Raw genomic sequence first — 19,574 nt, forward strand, 5'->3', positions numbered from 1 at the left:
TTTCTTCATCGCATGTACACTCTCATAAGCAATTAGTACATTGTCAGTTATCAAGCGACCTGGAACAAAAGCACTTTGCTCCTCTCCAATAATCTCACCCATTAAACCTCGTGCTCGGTTAGCAATACATTTAGCAGCAATTTTGTATAGAACTGAACAGAGAGAAATAGGTCGATATTGAGAAATCTTTTGTGGATGTTGTACCTTAGGGATCAGAGTGATGCACGTGTCATTCAACCTTGGAGGCAGCTCACCACCGTTTAGAAAACCCAGAATAGCCGGAACAATATCATCCTTCACAACCAACCAATGCCTTTGGAAAAAACCTGCAGTAAATCCATCAATCCCGGGAGCTTTTGATGGCGCCATTTGGAAAAGAGCACATCTCACTTCCTCCTCTGTATAGGTCTTATCCAGCCCCTCATTCATGGCATCAGATACCCTTACAGGGACTAAATCAATTAGATCATTCATCTGCCTGTAACCTTGAGACATGTACAGATTTTGGTAGAAACCTTGAACCTCCATACAATTATCTTCCCAAGTTACACAACTCGAACCATCATCACGCTGTAGGTTCTCAATTTTGTTAATACGTTTACGATGAGCAGCTTGAGCGTGAAAATAAGCAGTGTTACGGTCACCGTCCCGTAGCCATTGCACTCTAGATCTCTGTCGGATCCAAATTTCCTCCTGCCTAAGAGCCTCACGGAGCTGTTTAACAATAGCTTTCTCCTCCTCATTCGGCCCACGTCCCACTGAGCGACGACGTAAATTGTTCAATCGCTCTCGAAGTTTTCTCACTTTACGTGACAAATCTCCAAACTCCTTGGATCCCCAAACACTAAGTTTTTCTTGGACAGATTTTAGCGCTTGTACCACACCCTCCAACCCTTGCATCCCTGCTCCTTTTTGCCAGGAATCAAGAATCAACCGATCATACTCGACATGAGTTTGCCAAACATCTTCATATCTGAATTGTTTTCTCCCTCTTGCTCTCTCCTCAACCCCATCCTCTCTGAACTGAACAAGAACAAAGCAATGGTCGGATTCCGTCGAGACAATGTGTCGAACTCTATAATGGGGAAATTTGTTTACAAACGCCTCATCACCAAAGGCTCTGTCCAACCGGGCTTTAACATTCGCCTCACCCGCTTGACCATTATCCCATGTATACTCTACACCTGACCATCCCAGGTCATTGAAAGAGCAATCCTCTACTACCTCCCTAAATGCTCTCATTTGCCACTCTGGTCTTGCTGCCCTGGAGAAGTGCTCAGTCGCATACAATGTTTCATTGAAATCTCCAACACACAACCATGCCGGGTGCTCAACAGCATTCAGATTCCGCAAGGCTCTCCAACTATGATGCCGATCGCCAGCCTTCGGAGCTCCATAGAAGCAAGTTAATCTCCATATAAGATCACTGCTATTATTCCTCTTCACCATAGCATCAATATGGCAAGGACTAAAGTTTTTAACGTCAACATCCATCTCTGCTGACCAATAGAGAGCTATCCCTCCACTCAAACCCTCACTATCAACCGCGAAGCAACCTCCAAACCCCAAAGAGACTTGCAGATCCTCCATTCTCTTCGCCGAAATTTTTGTCTCCATAATAAATAGGAGACAGGGCCCTTCCTGCTTCAGCACATTGCGAAGCTCACGAACGGACATGGGGTTCCCAAGCCCCCTGCCGTTCCAAGATAAGCAACTCATTGTCCCGGGCAGGGCTGCATTGCAGCCGCTGCCGAGTTATCAGAATTAGGTGGGGTAGGCTTATTCTTTTTTGCACTCCTCTCCCCCTCTTTACCATCCTCCCCAGCTGTGGGAACACCCTCAGCAGGATCTGAGAAAAGAACCAGTGCTCTATTGTTCTCTTCCTCCCTTACAGCCTCTAAGCATGGCCCTTCCACTCTCCTATAAACCAGCTTCGCATTTGCAGCTTTTCTCTTATTTACACTATTTTTCAGAGGTGAAGTCGCCTTTGGACCCTTCTCTGCTGCATTACTCGAGCTTCGTGTTTCAGCTTTGTAATTCTTGAAAGATCCCTGACCAGAGGAACCTTCACTATAAGTCGTTTTCTTCCACACATCTGGTGCCCTCAAATCCTTCCCAAAGGGAAGACCACCATTCTGATCACGAGTGCCAGGTGTCGGACATACCAAGTCCGAATGTCCAAATCTGCCACAGGAGAAGCAAAAATGCGGGGCATGTTCATACTGGATCTCATACAAATCCATGTCTTTCCTCCTTGCAGATTCAATCAGGACCCAACGTCTCAAGGGATTAGCAATAGCAACAGTCACTCTCGCCCTTAAGAAACCACCAGTATGATCAAACTGAACCTCTTTAACTTGCTTATCAATCTGTTGCGCGATCGGCAACCACCACTTCTTCTCCCGCAGGTTAAACGGCAGATTCAAAACTCTAACCCAAATTGACAGCCTATCAAACTTCAGTTCGGAGGGCTTCATACATTCTTCATATTCCGATAGAATCACCGCATTATTGCTGACATGCCATGGCGATCCCTCCCAAACTCTCTCCCTATCTCTTGCAGTGGAAAATTCAGCCACAAACATGTTGGCCCCCACTGATCGGAAGGCCAAACCCTTAGGGTTTCCCCAAGCAGGACGTAGAGCACTAGCAATGGTTTGTATGTGAAAAACATTGCGATGCAGCACCTTACCCGCCAGCATCCACTTCTGCACCTCATCCTCCTCACGATCATCCAAAACCAGGGGAGTCGCCTCTTCATCTGTAATATCAAGTTTCCCCAGTTGTTCCTCTAGCTTTGCCCGCGCCGCCCTTGGCGACATGGTCTCCGCTACCTTCTCCTTCCCGCGCTCCGACGACATGTGGAGCCGGTCTACTCTTGCCTTCCCGCCGGTGAGATCGACAGGCGCCGCCACGAACTCCACAAACCCTAGTCGCCCCGTAGAGAGGTTACCCTCTCACCAAATCACATATAACACACTAATACCAGGGTACCGGTTGGTCTGTTTTTTTCCTTTTCCTCATCCACCGCGTCCATTTCCACACGCTGGCGCACGGAACTCGCCATCTGCAAGGGCGCGGGCGCACGGAAGAACTCGCCGCGGCCGCAACGTCGTCGAGCGTCTGCAGGGGCTCTGGCGCACGGAAGTCGCCGTCTGCAAGGGCGCGGGCGCACGGAAGAACTCGCCGCGGCCACATCCCGGCGCAGCAGCGTCGCTCGCCGCGACCACATCCCGGCGCAGCAGCTTGCTTGCCGCGGGTCAACGCCGCCCGCTGCCCAGGCGGGCTTCGCCCTGCCAAGGCCGTGCGCGACGCCGTCGAGCGTATGCAAGGGCGCAGGGCTCGCCGCGGCCACATCCCGGTGCAGCAGCGTTGCTCGCCGTGCCCTGCCGACGGAGCCTCCTCCTAGAGAAGCTCGAACCCGACGGGAGACCAGGCGGCGGCGGGGGACGAGGCCAACGCGCGCCTTGAGGAGGCCACCGAGGAGAAGCCCTCGGGCTCGCGGAATGCAAGGTCGGACAAAACTGCCAGTCCCGCCCGGCCGTGCCCTATTGCGCTCCTCGTCCCTCCCATGTCCTGCTTCAGCGAGCACCCGCGCCTCCGAGGTCCTAGCCGGGAGGGTCATGCCTCGCCGATTCGCCACCCATCCAACAGATCCTCGACCATGTCCTGGGATTGCTTGCGGGCAGAGTAGGAGGAGGGTGAGCAAAGAGAGAAAGGAGCCACGGGACTGCCTTGGTGCTGCAGATGTTCGACGCTGGCGACCTTCCTTTGGCGCCCGCGCCCAGCGCCGCCATCTCCTGGTTCTCTGCAGTGAGGCGCATCCTCGTGCGCCAATCCCCCGCCCTGGCTCGCTCGGAGACGACAAGTCCGTGCTCAACCTGCAGCTCCTCCGACGCGGACGCCGCGCGCACCTGCCGCCTCTTCCTCGCCTCCGGCCGCCCCTAACCCTCTTCGTCCACTCCATCGAAGGCGGGTGAGCTCCCCTCTGCTTTCCCCTTTTCTTCCCCGTTTGCCGCGCCGCTCGCTCGTGGTCGACGCCGGTATTCCAGCCGCCGCGCCATCTACTGAACAAGTTCAGTTTCGACAGATAACATCGCAGTTGGGGAAACTTCGCCAGCTCAGCCGGTGATAAATTGCATTGCGGCCCTGTATTTCCTTCGATGTGTTGGGCTTCTTTGGACAAAATATCAGGGCGCCGGCGCTGGCTGACGCACGGAATTTTGTATCAATAGTCTCACCTCGCTTGCATATAACGAGTTCCATTGATTTATATGCCTAAATTTTCTGGGTTATAACAAGCTGATTAGGAACAACAAGCATCTCTAAATATGGAGCCCATGAATTGGACGCTGCTGGGAGACCCGGATTAAAGCAAGGTCCCGGAGAATTTGGGGAAGGAGGGGAAATAAAGAAGGAAGGATGCAATGAGAAAGGAATTAGATGGAAGAAGGAAATCAGGAAGGTACCATTGATTGATACGAAGGAAGGGAAGCGAGCACGCAACCAAAATCTCCATCCTGATATGGAAAGGGAAGGAAGGGGAATCTAAAGCAAAATCAGAGGAAAATCAATCAAGCAGCCGCCCGCTTCCACAAGAAGGTCTGTGGCGTGACGGCCGTTCGGGAGGCGCGGCCTTGATTTGATGCCTGAGATGGCCGGCCGACGCTTGGAGGAGAGACGACCGAGGCGCGCTTGGGTTAGGTAGGCTGCTAGGGCGGCAAGTTTAGGGGCTGTTTGGTTTGTGCCCGTGTGAGCCCTGCCAAATCGGGGCGTGCCAATATATTGGCGCAGGTTTTTGCCGCCGCTGGCTAGCCAAGGCGTTGGCCACAAAACTGAACGCGGCGACCAAATTATTGGCGCAGATGGAAAGTTTTGGCTTCAATCCAAACGGGCGCCAACGCTCTCAGTCAACTCCAAAAAATAGGTAGGGCAGCACTTGGTAGCCATCCAAACATACAGTGAGCGCTTCTCCCTTTATATTCTTAAAATTATTTTTATTTTTCATTTTGAGAAAAACATAGCAAGCTTAGGGGTTAAAAAAAGGTTTTTGATTACTCAAGATTTTTTTAAATCTTGCTTACTTAATTTAAACTAAACATTTAAAAATATACAAATCATTTGGAAAATATTTAATTTTAATCAGGAGGTCCCAACCGTGAACCAGCCTAGGAAGCCCAACGTAAATAATTTCAGTGAAATTTTAAAACTTCTTGACCTTTTGTCTACATTTAATTGAATTTTTTATGAACAATAGATTCATGCTCTAGCTCTTAATGTTAGGGTATTTTTATTAACCAGCCAAACTTTAGTTAATGGGAAATTTATTTTCATTGTCAATATGAATGAGGCAAAATAAAATATTCCCTCCAATTCAAATTTTCAACTTTATCTAGATACGGATGTATGTAGATGTGTTTTAGCTTTAGGTACATGCGTATTTAAATAAAGTTGAGTCAATTAATTTAGATCGGAAAAAGTGTTAGTTTCCCATAAAAAACGTAATATAGAATGGTTTGATGGAGCTTTTGAGTGTTTGTTTTCCGATGCAACGCACGGGCATTCTGCTAGTCCTGTGTAAAAGCGAGCAACGTGAAAAAGGCCTGGGCGTATTAGGTGGCTGGTGTGTAGTTCGTTGGCTGTGTGCCCAGATCAGCCTGCTGGGCCGGATGGCAATAGGTTAATAGCTTGGGCCGGACTTATTCAGTTATTCTGGAGGGTTTCTTCTTGATGGGGGTTAGCTTCCTCTTGTTTTTTTTTCTCCTTGATAAAAACAGAATCTGCATACTATGCCAATTCCCATATAAAACAACTAATTGCCTAGGCTGTAACAATGTGCAAATGGAGTTTGACTTTACAAAAAAAATTGAAGCATGCTTTGGTGACGAAGCGTGGCGGGGTGAAGTCTCCGCTATTTCTGCAGATATATTGTGTTGATTTGGCATGGCTTATTGAAAATGTCATGTTCAAGCATTGCTCAAGCGAAGCCAAAAAAGTTACTCATGATTTTGCTAGAAAGTGTTCTTCAAGTAAAGATTCTTATAATTTGGTTAATGAATCCTCAAGCTTCATTTATATAACTATTGTTGACAATTAATAAAATCCCACATAGTCCTCATTTCCTCAAAAAAAAAATTGTTGGCCATCGGTATGTAAAATAGTCTTCTCTTAATTGATATGTTAACACCTATTTAAATCAAGAAATTAAGTGTAATTTCATTCTTGAACATCGTCAACAGAACAAGTTAAAATTACAACAATTTTAGGGGTGAAAATTAAATTTTGCCCCCGCTTTACTTTCGGTCACGCTCCGCCACTGGCAGCGGGATAGGTTTCTGATAACACCAAGCTGTGTAGCGTGGTTTAACACTTCCATCGGTACAAATTTAGTTGCAAGCATCTTGCAAAAACATATTTCTGCAGTAAAGCGCAAAACGGAAACTTTCAAGTCGGTATCGCACTAATACTAGTACTCCCTCCAATCGGGTTAAATCGACGCAGGGGTGAGGAGGGAATTGCCTATGCACGTGCCTACCTCGCGACTATTGAACAGGATCAGGTTTACTTTTAGCATCATATCTGAATGTAATGCCACAATTGAAATTTTGAAATGATGTAAGATAAATATGCTAGATTCAATCTACAAGCGTGGCATAGAACAGACCTTAAGAGATAACATGAACATGCAGAAGAGAACACTTCTTCTACGTTGTCAGTGATATATTACCGGCTAGGTAAGATTCTCTAACTTTTATGCCATGCCTCGAATCCTCGATTACCAGACAACAAAACACATTATACATGGTAACTACTATTTTTTTCTCAGGCAAGGTTACAAATATTCTTCCAGTAAGTTGAAAGAGAAGACCAACACATAACACAGTCCTTTGACAACATCCCAAGAACTACTCAGTATGATAATATACATAGGGAAGAATTAGAAATGTGAGAGCAACCAGACATTCAACACTCACCACCAACACCTCTCTCCAATCCATCCAATTTTCCCGTATGACCATTTTCCCAGTCCCTCTAAGCTATATTTGACCCTATTTTCACGTGCAAAGGAATTATTGCCAGGTTCACAATGCATGCAGTACATAAAGATCATGGCAAATTCTAACAACAAATATGTAACATCAATCATTGCAAAAAGAAAATATAAGAACCAATCCTATAGAACCCTTGTCCAGCAGAAAGCAACCGAAAAATCGTAAAATAAAACAAAACATGACATACTGAAAGACTTGAGTAATTTGACCAACCAAATAAGCATGACGAAAAATGAGATGCTACCAACAGATACACAGGAAGGATAACGAAAACTTTGGACAGTAAAATCAGTTTCACTAAATTACTATAAAGTAGTATCAGAACAACTAATACTTATTTATTTGAGGGAGAGGGGGGCCGCTGGTCGGGAGCAGGTACGCGCCGCCAGCACTATGTATTGTTGATTGGGGAGGTCTACCCCGAGCCCCCTTGGAGAATCGTCGGCGGAAGGTTCTGCAAGGCAGCAGAAGCACGGGATGGGACTCGGCAGGAAGAAGACTGAAGGGATCTGAGCGAGCCTTTTTTCCCTTGGTTGGGTGTGTGGGCTCGTTCAACCTTCCAATGGGCCACTACACCCCCGCCGCGAGTGGTGGCCCAGTATTAGGGAGGCAGTGCATGGAAGGAGCTCATTTTTTACGCTCCTTCAGGGCGAATCCTATACACCGACCAGGTCGGTGCTTACCAAGCACCGCACACCCTGGTCGGGTATAGGGCCCGGCCCATTTTCGTTTTTCCATTTTGTTTTCGTTTTCTGTTTATTCGTTTTCTTTTCTTTTTTTGTTTGTTTTTCTATTTTCTTTTTTGTTTCTTTATTTTTCAATTTTTTTCAAATTCGGGAAAAATAAATTAAAAATTGTTTAAAATTTAAAAATGTTCAAATTTAAAATTTGTTCAAATTTAAAATTTGTTCAATTTTAAAATTTGTTCAATTTGAAAAATGTTCAAATCTAAAATTTGTTCAAATTTAAAATTTGTTCAAAGTAGAAAATTGTTCAAATTAGAAAAATATTCAAATTGTAAAAAATTAATAGACAGAAAAGAAACGAAAAAAGAAAATCGTTTACCTGATGTTGTTGGGCCGGGCCAGTAAACCGCGTCGGGCGTGCGTGGGATGTGCGGTGCCGTACGGGCACCGCACTGGTCGGCATACAGCAGATCCCCTCCTTCAAACACATAGCGCAGCGACGCCTGAACCGATCAACACATCACCACATGGTCGCATCAGATGTGGCCCATTTAAAGGAACAGTTTTACTTTTTCATCTATATAATAAATCTCGAAAACAAATAGAGCGGTGTTTTGACTCGGGTGCATATGCTCCCTTACTTGCAATATTATAAACACATTTCAGAATGTAAATAAAACCCGTGTGTACATATCCACATCCTACATGCTCATAAAGTCATTTCATGAAAAATATACGTCTTGTGTGACCTGTATAAAAAGACAAAAATTGGTGCTAAAATAAGACTTTTCATAAGAAATTTGTTTAAATCTTTTTTACATATACCAAAAAAATATGAAAGTTTCCGCACGTACATAGAATGTGGATATGTATGCGCTAAATGTTTTTTTCAAAATCATTTTGAAATGTGTTTCGCTGAAAAAACAGAGCATACACACCTCGGAGCCAAAGTGAATTTCATAAAATCATTTATTAAAATGATAAAATGTGAGGAAAATGTTTAGAGAGTTCAAAAATGCAATCTGGAAAAAATTCACAAGGTTTTACAAAAAAAAGAGTAAACGATGTTCATACAATACAAATAAACGTTCACGAGGTTTAATTTTTTTAGGATGAGAGGCAAAAAGGCATTTGAAGTTGTGCCTCGTCAAGTGCTTGAAGGAAACTCATGGTAAGAGCAAACATGTTTTGCATTGACCATCTTCATGTTCTTTGTCGCTATTGAGTAAAGCCTCGTGGCACCAAGAGTTCCCCTGACCACTTCACAAATGACATTTGAAACTGAGCCTCGTGAGGTGCTTATAGGAAACTCATAATAATACCAAATATGATTTATATAGACCGTTTCTTTAGTTTCTTGAAGAAAATTGAGTAAATCTCAGCAACACCGAATGATTTGAGGATGGAGGCGGCAAGCCCTAGCTCCTCATTCAGGTCGTCGGGGTGGGGTACTTGAGAAACCGGTGTGTGGATGTTCAATAAACTACATTGACCGCTGGGTTTCAAAAAAAACTACATTGACCGCTGAGCCGTTGGGCCACTGACAAGGTTGGCCCGCATCACGTTCGGTCAGCTTTTTAAAACTGTGGCCTAGTTCCGCTGCTCCTAGTAGTTCATAATTAATATCTACTCATTCATGAGTTTGAGAGAAAACACTAAAAGCGACATTTTCATCTGAAACGGGATCTCGGCTGCTTTTTTAAGCGGGAACATGAGGAAAACAAAATGCATTTTCTTACCAAAACGAAGAATAGACAAGGAAATGGTTCTGATCTGACAAGTCGCGGCAGAGTTCCATTACCTTTCTCATCGATTCTGCTTTCTTTTGTTTTTTCGTTTGTCTACTCTTTTTTCTTTCTCTCACGGGTAATTCTGCATTTAATACCTAGACCAAAATGAACTCCTAGCCTACAAGGGCAAAGGGCAGCTGCACCAAGTGCAAACTCACGCACCACACTTTCAGAGCAATTCCAATAGTGTAGCCAGTTGCTGGCTATAAGCTAAGTGTCATGTCATCTATAGTTAATTTAGAGTCAACATATACAATACTGAGCTATAAAAATGGTGTACTTTATCAATGTATGACCCACCTTTTACTCTCACAAAGTGCCTAGGAGCACGTGCTAGAGCAGGCTCTTGTATAAGAGCCCACTCTCCTTCTCCCTCCTCCTCTCTCTCCTCCAACTAAGCAATAATATACTATTTTAATCCTTATAGCCAGCTGACTATGACTTATTGTACTTGCTCTCAATAGGATTTCCTCATCGGATAATGTCCAACACACGGATTTATTACTCGGCCATTAGACGATTAAATTACACAAAACTAGCACATTTTGGGATAGCGTTAGACTACTTGAGAGTAACTTCACTACTTCCTCCTTACCAAGGCTTAAGACGTAAATAAAATTCTGGTTTTTGGTCGGGGCTTAAGGTGCGAGGCCCTCCGGATCCATCAGTTGCCAAAATTACCCTTGCGATCCCCCAAAAAACAGCAATGAGTAGTAATAGCATGCATGTGAACAGTGAAAAATGCATGTCAACAGTACTGCACCATGTGCTCCTTGTTGATGTATATCCGCCTCCTCCCGATCATACACCATGGCCCGCTCCACGACAGGGCCTCTTCCACTACCACCGTGGCCAGCAGAGCATCTCCACGGCCACGAGCACCTCCACCTCCACGGCCACAGCCCCACCGCGGCCAGCAGCTCCACGTACAACATCTCCACGGCCACGTATAGCATCTCCACGGCCACGAGGGTAAAGAACAAGTGGATGCTCATGCTCGTCGTCGACCCGGCCGCGGCCAGTTCCATCGTCCCCGCCGTCTCCCGTGAACTGCAAGCCGCGGCCAGCTCCGCCGCGCTTCCATATCCCGTGAACTGCTGGCTGCAGCCAGCTCCGTCGTTGTTATCGTCTCCCGTGAACTCCAGGCTGCGGCCAGCACCGTCGCCGCTTGAGGTTTCCGTGAACTGCGGTCGACAGCGAAGGATCACCATCTCCATTAATGGCACGTGAGTTGGGACCTGGGAGAGAAGGGCGAAGGAGAGGAGACAGCGTGCATGAGTTACGAGGATGCCGATCGAGAGATGATGACTGCAAGTACACATATCAGTTGTAGCTAGTTTCAAAATAAGAGTATCGAACCACGATGAGCTACTAGTAATGATCTTGATATCCCTTGCTACTTTCTACTAAAGATTGCTTAATATTTGTTTTCTAATCTCAAAATAATAAAAGAGAGTGTTGTAAATGGTTGCAGGAAAACTAAATAAAGCAGTAAAAACGTTATATAAAAAGGGTTAGAACTTTATAAGAAAAAGTGTTCTCATGGATTATTGGATCCACCTCTAGCACTAGAACTCATGTTAATCAAGATGAAATATGTTTTCAATCATGTTGTGTGTGGGAGAGCTTCATAATAAGATGCGCCCAAAAAGCCATCGGTCATCGTATCTCTAAATAACCATAGCATCTAGCTTTCTGCGGTCACATATGGACTAGTCCTATATTAAGAAGTGTACCCCATGGTCATCGATATGAGCTTTATGAATCCCTCGATCTTATCCCCCTTATTCATGTGTCAAAGCGCCGATACGGTAATGTCACTTCTCGTCGTTCGTTTTACCACACTTCAAAGAGTAGTTCCCTCTCAAGACCAATAGGCAATATTACATGATGCACAACATGTAATAACAAGAGAGAAAACTAACACACATTAATACTTGAAACTATAAATCATCTTAGATTCATCTTATATTCATGCTAGGGTTTCTCCATCTCCCCAAGAACTAATAAGACTACTCACGCATGGAGACAATCAAGAACATCATCATAATCTTGTGGAATGAATTATAGGAATGGGACGAATTCGAATATAAATCCACAATAGCAATCAGGATTACAACTATGGTTGGAGGATGATGGTGATGAAGGTGCAACGGTTGGTGATGATGAAGGGATAATGTCTTGTCCTCCGAGGATCCACGTAGCAGCCCGGATCGTGTCTCCTCCAAAGTTCCTTCTTGATATCTAATCTGGGGCGGTGCTTCTCGGTTTCATGGAGGTGTGTGTGTCTGATCTCTGATCCGTCTGCGGGAGGTGAAAGTATTGACGAGGTGGTGCTCCTGGTGGGTGATGTCTACGCACGTTTCTATTCCTGTAGACAGTGTTGGGCCTCCAAGAGCAGAGGTTTGTAGAACAGCAGCAAGTTTCCCTTAAGTGAATCACCCAAAGTTTATCGAACTCAGGGAGGTAGAGGTCAAAGATATCCCTCTCAAGCAACCCTGCAATTACGATACAAGAAGTCTCTTGTGTCCCCAACACACCTAATACACTTGTCAGATGTATAGGTGCACTAGTTCGGTGAAGAGATAGTAAATGCAAGTGATATGGATGTATATGAGCGGTAATAACAATCTGAAATAAATATGGCAGTAAGTAAACATGCAGTAGAACAGTAAACAAACAGTGTTTCGATATTTGGAAACAAGGCCTAGGGATCCTACTTTCACTAGTGGACACTCTCAACAATGATCACATAAATAAATAAAGCTCTTCACTTATGCTACTTTCTCACACTCTCTTGTTGGATAACAAACACCATTCATTGTGTAGGGCTATAAAAGCACACCTCAAGCCGGAGTAAACAAGCTCCACAACATCCGGAGTTCATATTAAAGTAACTTCTAGAGTGCATAATAGACCGTTGCAATTTAGACCGAGTACTAACATAGCATACACACTGTCAACAATAGCTATGAAAGGGGGAATAGATCGTATCAATACTATCATAGTAATAGTTAACTTCATAATCTACAAGAGATTACAATCATAACCTACGCCAAGTACTACATGATGCACACACTGTCAACATTACATCATGGAGGAGGAATAGACTATTTTAATAACATCACTAGAGTAGCACATAGATTAATAGTGATACAAAGCTCATGATCACATAAAGATCACACCATGGGAGAGAGAGATGAACCACATAGCTACCGGTAGAGCCCTTAGCCTCGGGGGAGAACTACTCCCTCCTCATCATGGGAGATAGCAACAACGATGAAGATGGCGGTGGTGTCGATGGAGATGACTCTGGGGGCAATTCCCCGTCCCGACGGCGTGCCGGAACAGAGACTTCTGTCCCCGGAAACGGAGTTTCGCGATGGCGGCGGTGTCCCTGGAGTCTTTCTGGAGTTTCGTCAATCGGTATCGAAGTTTTAGGTCACGAGGGCTTATATGGGCGAAGAGGCGGCGCAAGAGGGGCACCAGGGCGCCCTCCCCACCTGGTGGCGCGGCCAGGCTTGGGCCCGCGCCCAGGTGTGGTGTGGTGGGCCCTGGCCCGCCTCTGACTCTCCTTCGGTGATCTGGAACCTTCCGGGAAAAATAAGATATTTGGTCTTTGTTTCGTCGAATTCCGAGAATATTGCCCGAACAGCCTTTCTGGAACCAAAAACAGCAGAAAACAGGAAATGGTACTGTGGCATCTTGTTAATAGGTTAGTTCCCGAAAATGCATTAAATCATTATAAAGGGTAAGCAAAACATGTAGGTATTGTCATAAAACTAGCATGGAACATCAGAAATTATAGATACGTTGGAGACGTATCAAGCATCCCCAAGCTTAGTTCCTACTCACCCTCGAGTAGGTAAATGATAAAAAGAATAATTTCTGTAGTGACATGCTACTTACATAATCTTGATCATACTACTGTAAATCATATGCGATGAATGCAGTGACTCAAGGCAATGATCTATAGTTGCTAACAAATAGATAACATATAGCAAAACTTTTCATGAATAATACTTTGAAGATAAGCATCAAAAGTCTTGCATAAGAGTTAACTCATAAAGCAATAAATTCAAAGTAAAGGCATTGAAGCAACACAAAGGAAGATTAAGTTTCAACAATTGCTTTCAACTTTCAACATGCATATCTGATACGTCTCCAACGTATCGATAATTTCTTATGTTCCATGCTACTTTATTGATGATACCTACATGTTTTATACATACTTTATGTCATATTTATGCATTTTCCGGCACTAACCTATTAACGAGATGCCGAAGAGCCAGTTGTTGTTTTCTGCTGTTTTTGGTTTCAGAAATCCTAGTAAGAAAATATTCTCGGAATTGGACGAAATCAACGCCCAGCATCTTATTTTTCCACGAAGCTTCCAGAAGTCCGGAGAGGAAACGAAGTGGGGCGACAAGGCGACGCCACACTAGGGCGGCGCGGCCCAAGCCCTGGCCGCGCCGGCCTGTTGTGTGGGCCCCTCGTGGCGCCCCCTGACCTACCCTTCCGCCTACTTAAGCCTTCGTCGATAATAACTCCAGTACTGAGAGCCACGATACGGAAAACCTTCCAGAGACGCCGCCGCCGCCAATCCCGTCTCGGGGGATTCAGGAGATCACCTCCGGCACCCTGCCGGAGAGGGGAATCATCTCTCGGAGGACTCTTCACCGCCATGGTCGCCTCCGGAGTGATGTGTGAGTAGTTCACCCCTGGACTATGGGTCAATAGCAATAGCTAGATGGTCGTCTTCTCCTAATTGTGCTATCATTGTTGGATCTTGTGAGCTGCCTAACATGATCAAGATCATCTATCTGTAATGCTACATGTTGTGTTTGTTGGGATCCGATGAATAATGAATGCTATGTTATGTTGACTATCAATCTATCATCTATGTGTTGTTTATGATCTTGCATGCTCTCCGTTGCTAGTAGAGGCTCTGGCCAAGTTTTTGCTTGTAACTCCAAGAGGGAGTATTTATGCTCGATAGTGGGTTCATGCCTCCATTAAATCTGGGACATTGACAGAAAGTTCTAAGGTTGTGGATGTGCTGTTGCCACTAGGGATAAAACATCAATGCTATGTCTAAGGATATATTTGTTGATTACATTACACACCATACTTAATGCAATTGTCTGTTGTTTGCAACTTAATACTGGGGGGTTCGGATGATAACCTGAAGGTGGACTTTTTAGGCATAGATGCATGCTGGATAGCGGTCTATGTACTTTGTCGTAATGCCCAATTAAATCTCACAATACTCATCATAACATGTATGTGCATGGTCATGCCCTCTTTATTTGTCAATTGCCCAACTGTAATTTGTTCACCCAACATGCTTATTCTTATGGGAGAGACACCTCTAGTGAACTGTGGACCCCGGTCCATTCTTTTACATCGAATACAATCAACTGCAATACTCGTTCTACTGTTTTCTGCAAACAATCATCATCCACACTATACATCTAATCCTTTGTTACAGCAAGCCGGTGAGATTGACATCCTCACTGTTACGTTGGGACAAAGTATTTTGGTTGTGTTGTGCAGGTTCCACGTTGGCGCCGGAATCCCTGGTGTTGCGCCGCACTACACTCCGCCGCCATCAACCTTCAACGTGCTTCTTGGCTCCTACTGGTTCGATAAACCTTGGTTTCTTACTGAGAGAAAACTTGCCGCTGTACGCATCACACCTTCCTCTTGGGGTTCCCAACGGGCTCGTTAACTGCGTGCGAGCATCAAGACTTTTTCTGGTGCCGTTGCCGGGGAGATCAAGACACGCTGCAAGGGGAGTCTCCACTTCCAATCTCTTTACTTTGTTTTTGTCTTGCTTTATTTTATTTAGTACTTTGTTTGCTGCACTAAAACAAAACACAAAAAAATTAGTTGCTAGTTTTACTTTATTTACTGTCTTGTTTGCATTCTCCATATTAAAAACACAAAAAAATTAGTTACTTGCATTTACTTTACTTATTTCATCATGTTTCCTCCTAATTTTACTTTAAAAGATATACCGGTAGGACAAGGGTCTATAATTGGAAGAGATAACATAGAAGAATTTTTCACCCATGTTAGTATGCATGAAGATCTTGAAGATATACCCCTGGCAAAAACTGTCCCTACCTATGAAAATGCCTCTGTCTGTTTGGTACGCATGATGGAAACTAGATTTATTAGTCTCAATCCCATGATACAACACATGTTTCTTACACTTTCTGACATGGAGAGGGGAGAAAAGAGAGATTTTGTTTTAAAAGTCCTCATGCGAGAATTTGAGGATATAGCTAAAGAAGCTAGAAAAGTTTTTATTAAGCATAAGAGGCTTGGTATGTTCACCGATTTTAAAAGAACACTTGAAAAGATGGACATGGATAGAATAAAGTATACTAATAATGTTAATGATGGTGGGGAGATTAAAGCACCAATACCTTGCAAGCTCCTAGGAATGCATGAAGCTCTAGATGATAATTATGTTTGGCTTGTCCCTGAAAATTTATTTGATGAGAATAGAAAGCCTAAAACTAATGAAAAGGGAGCCTCTGAAACTTACGTATACAAAATACAATGCATGGTTGAGAAAACTCCAAACCCCGCTGTAGATGCATCATCTCTTGATAATACTTGATACACACTTTCTGCGCCTAGCTGAAAGGCGTTAAAGAAAAGCGCTTATGGGAGACAACCCATGATTTTACTACAGCACTTTTGTTTTATATTTGAGTCTTGGAAGTTGTTACTACTGTAGCAACCTCTCCTTATCTTAGTTTTGTTGCATTGTTGTGCCAAGTAAAGTCTTTGATAGAAAGGTTCATACTAGATTTGGATTACTGCGTAGAAACAGATTTCTTGCTGTCACGAATCTGGGCTGAATTCTCTGTAGGTAACTCAGAAAATTCTACAAATTTACGTGAGTGATCCTCAGATATGTACGCAACTTTCATTAAATTTGAGAATTTACATTTGAGCAAGTCTGGTGCCTCTTAGAAATTTGTCTTTACGGACTGTTCTGTTTTGACAGATTCTGCCTTTTATTTCGCATTGCCTGTTTTGCTATGCTTGATGGATTTTTCTATTCCATTAACTTTCAGTAGCTTTGTGCAATGTCCAGAAGTGTTAAGAATGATTATGTCACCTCTGAACATGTGAATTTTGATTATGCATTAACCCTCTAATGAGTTGTTTTGAGTTTGGTGTGGAGGAAGTTTTCAAGGATCAAGAGAGGAGGATGATACAATATGATCAAGGAGAGTGAAAGCTCTAAGCTTGGGGATGCCCCGGTGGTTCACCCCTGCATATTTCAAGAAGACTCAAGCATCTAAGCTTTGGGATGCCCAAGGCATCCCCTTCTTCATCGACAACATTATCAGGTTCCTCTAGTGAAACTATATTTTTATTCCATCACATCTTATGTACTTTGCTTGGAGCGTCTGTATGTTTTTGTTTTTGTTTTGTTTGAATAAAGTTGGATCCTAGCATTCATTGTGTGGGAGAGAGACACGCTCCGCTGTTGCATATGGACAATTATGTCCTTAGGCTTTACTCATAATATTCATGGCGAAGGTTGAACTGCTTCGTTAATTGTTATATGGTTGGAAACGGGAAATGCTACATGTGGTAATTGGTAAAATGTCTTGAATAATTTGATACTTGGCAATTGTTGTGCTCATGTTTAAGCTCTTGCATCATATACTTTGCACCTATTAGTGAAGAAATACATAGAGCTTGCTAAAATTTGGTTTGCATGATTGGTCTCTCTAGAGTCTAGATATTTTCTAGTAAGGGTCGAACAACAAGGAAGACGGTGTAGAGTCTTATAATGCTTACAATATGTCTTTTATGTGAGTTTTGCTGTACCGGTTCATACTTGTGTTTGTTTCAAATAACCTTGCTAGCCTAAGCCTTGTATCGAGAGGGAATACTTCTCATGCATCCAAAATCCTTGAGCCAAACACTATGCCATTTGTGTCCACCATACCTACCTACTACATGGTATTTCTCCGCCATTCCAAAGTAAATTGCTTGAGTGCTACCTTTAAAGTTTCTATTCTTTATCTTTGCAATATATAGCTCATGGGACAAATAGCCTAAAAACTATTGTGGTATTGAATATGTACTTATGCATTTTATCTCTTATAAGTTGCTTGTTGAGCGATAACCATGTTCCTGGGGACGCCATCAACTACCCTTTGTTGAATATCATGTGAGTTGCTATGCATGTCCGTCTTGTCTGAAGTAAGGGCGATTTACCATGAGTTGAATGGTTTGAGCATGCATATTGTTAGAGAAGAACATTGGGCCGCTAACTAAAGCCATGATCCATGGTGGAAGTTTCAGTTTTGGACAACAATCCTCAATATCATATGAGAATATTATTTGTTGCTAAATGCTTAAGCATTAAAGAGGAGTCCATTATCTGTTGTCTATGTTGTCCCGGTATGGATGTCTAAGTTGAGAATAATCAAAAGCGAGAAATCCAATGCGAGCTTTCTCCTTAGACCTTTGTACAGGCGGCATAGAGGTACCCCTTTGTGATACTTGGTTAAAACATATGTATTGCGGTGATAATCCAGGTAATCCGAGCTAATTAGGACAAGGTGCGGGCACTATTGGTATACTATGCATGAGGCTTGCAACTTGTAGGATATAATTTACATAACACATATGCTTTATTCACTACAAGAAAAGTTGCCATGGCCGACGAAGTTGAAGTCGCGCTGTGGTTGCTGGTGTACCATGGCCGACGATTTTGGGTCTGTCCGTTGTGCATGTCAAAACGTTTTTTTTCTCGTTTTTGAGGCCACCTAGCCCGATGAAACCGGCCAAAACATTGCGTATGGTGGCCCGGGATGTGGTGCATCTCGAATTCTCGGGTTCGACGGCCGAGTCAACGCAAATCCGCACCGCCGAGGGATGTAGGGCCCAGATGGCAGCCTCTCTGGCATTGTTTTTTTTCTCGATCGCGCCATCTCGTTCAACGTTCTCCGATCGAGCCGTTTACGATGCAGGATCATGGGTCCCGCATGTCATCCTCTATGAACCAAAATTCTTTCTATTCTTGGATTTTTTTTGACCCCCTGATTTTTGGCTACTTCCTTTTTCTTTTGATCCCTTGCCGCCTTGGAAACGTTGAGACCGCTGTTGCTAAATGGGACCCGCATGTCATCCTCTATGTGCAATCAACTTTCTTTTCTTGGAGTTTTTTTTTTGGCACCTCATATTTGGTCACTTGCCTTTTTCTTTCGATCCCCTGCTGCCTCTCAAACGGTGATACCGCTGCTGCTAAATGGGACCCGCATGTCATTCTCTATGTACTATAAAACTTTCTTTTCTTGAATTATTTTTGGCTCCTCATATTTGGTCACTTGCCTTTTTCTTTCGATCCCCTGCCGCCTCTCAAACGGTGATACCGCTGCTGCTGAATGGGACCCGCATGCCATCCTCTATGTACTATAAAACTTTCTTTTCTTGAATTATTTTTGGCTCCTCATATTTGGTCACTTGCCTTTTTCTTTCGATCTCATGCCACGTTTGAAACGTTGAGGAACCTGCTGGCTCATGGGACCCGCATGTCATCCTCTATGTACAATAAAACTTTCTTTTCTTGGATTTTTTTTTTGGCACCTGATATTTGGTCACTTGCCTTTTTCTTTCGATCTCATGCCGCCTTTGAAACGTTGACTAAGCTGCTGGCTCATGGGTCCCGCATGTCATCCTCTACGACAATAAAAGTTTTCTTTCTTGGAGTTATTTTTGACCCCTAATTTCTGGCTATTTGCCTTTTTCTTTTGATCTCCTGCCCCCTCTACAACGATGAGGACGCTGTTGGCAGGTCGGTCCCACATGTCATCCTCTATGAACAATAAAAGTTTCCTTTGATGGATTTATTTTGAACCCCTAATCAATTTCTGGATATTTCCTTTTTTTCTTTTGATCCCCTGCCGCCTTGAAATCGCTGAGGATGCTGCTGCCTCATGGGTCCCGCATGTCATCCTCTCAGAACGGTAAATGTTTTCTTTTCTTGGATTTTGTTGACCAAACGA

The sequence above is a fragment of the Lolium perenne genome, chromosome 2 (genome assembly GCF_019359855.2).
Source record: "Lolium perenne isolate Kyuss_39 chromosome 2, Kyuss_2.0, whole genome shotgun sequence".
Classification (NCBI taxonomy): Eukaryota; Viridiplantae; Streptophyta; class Magnoliopsida; order Poales; family Poaceae; genus Lolium; species Lolium perenne.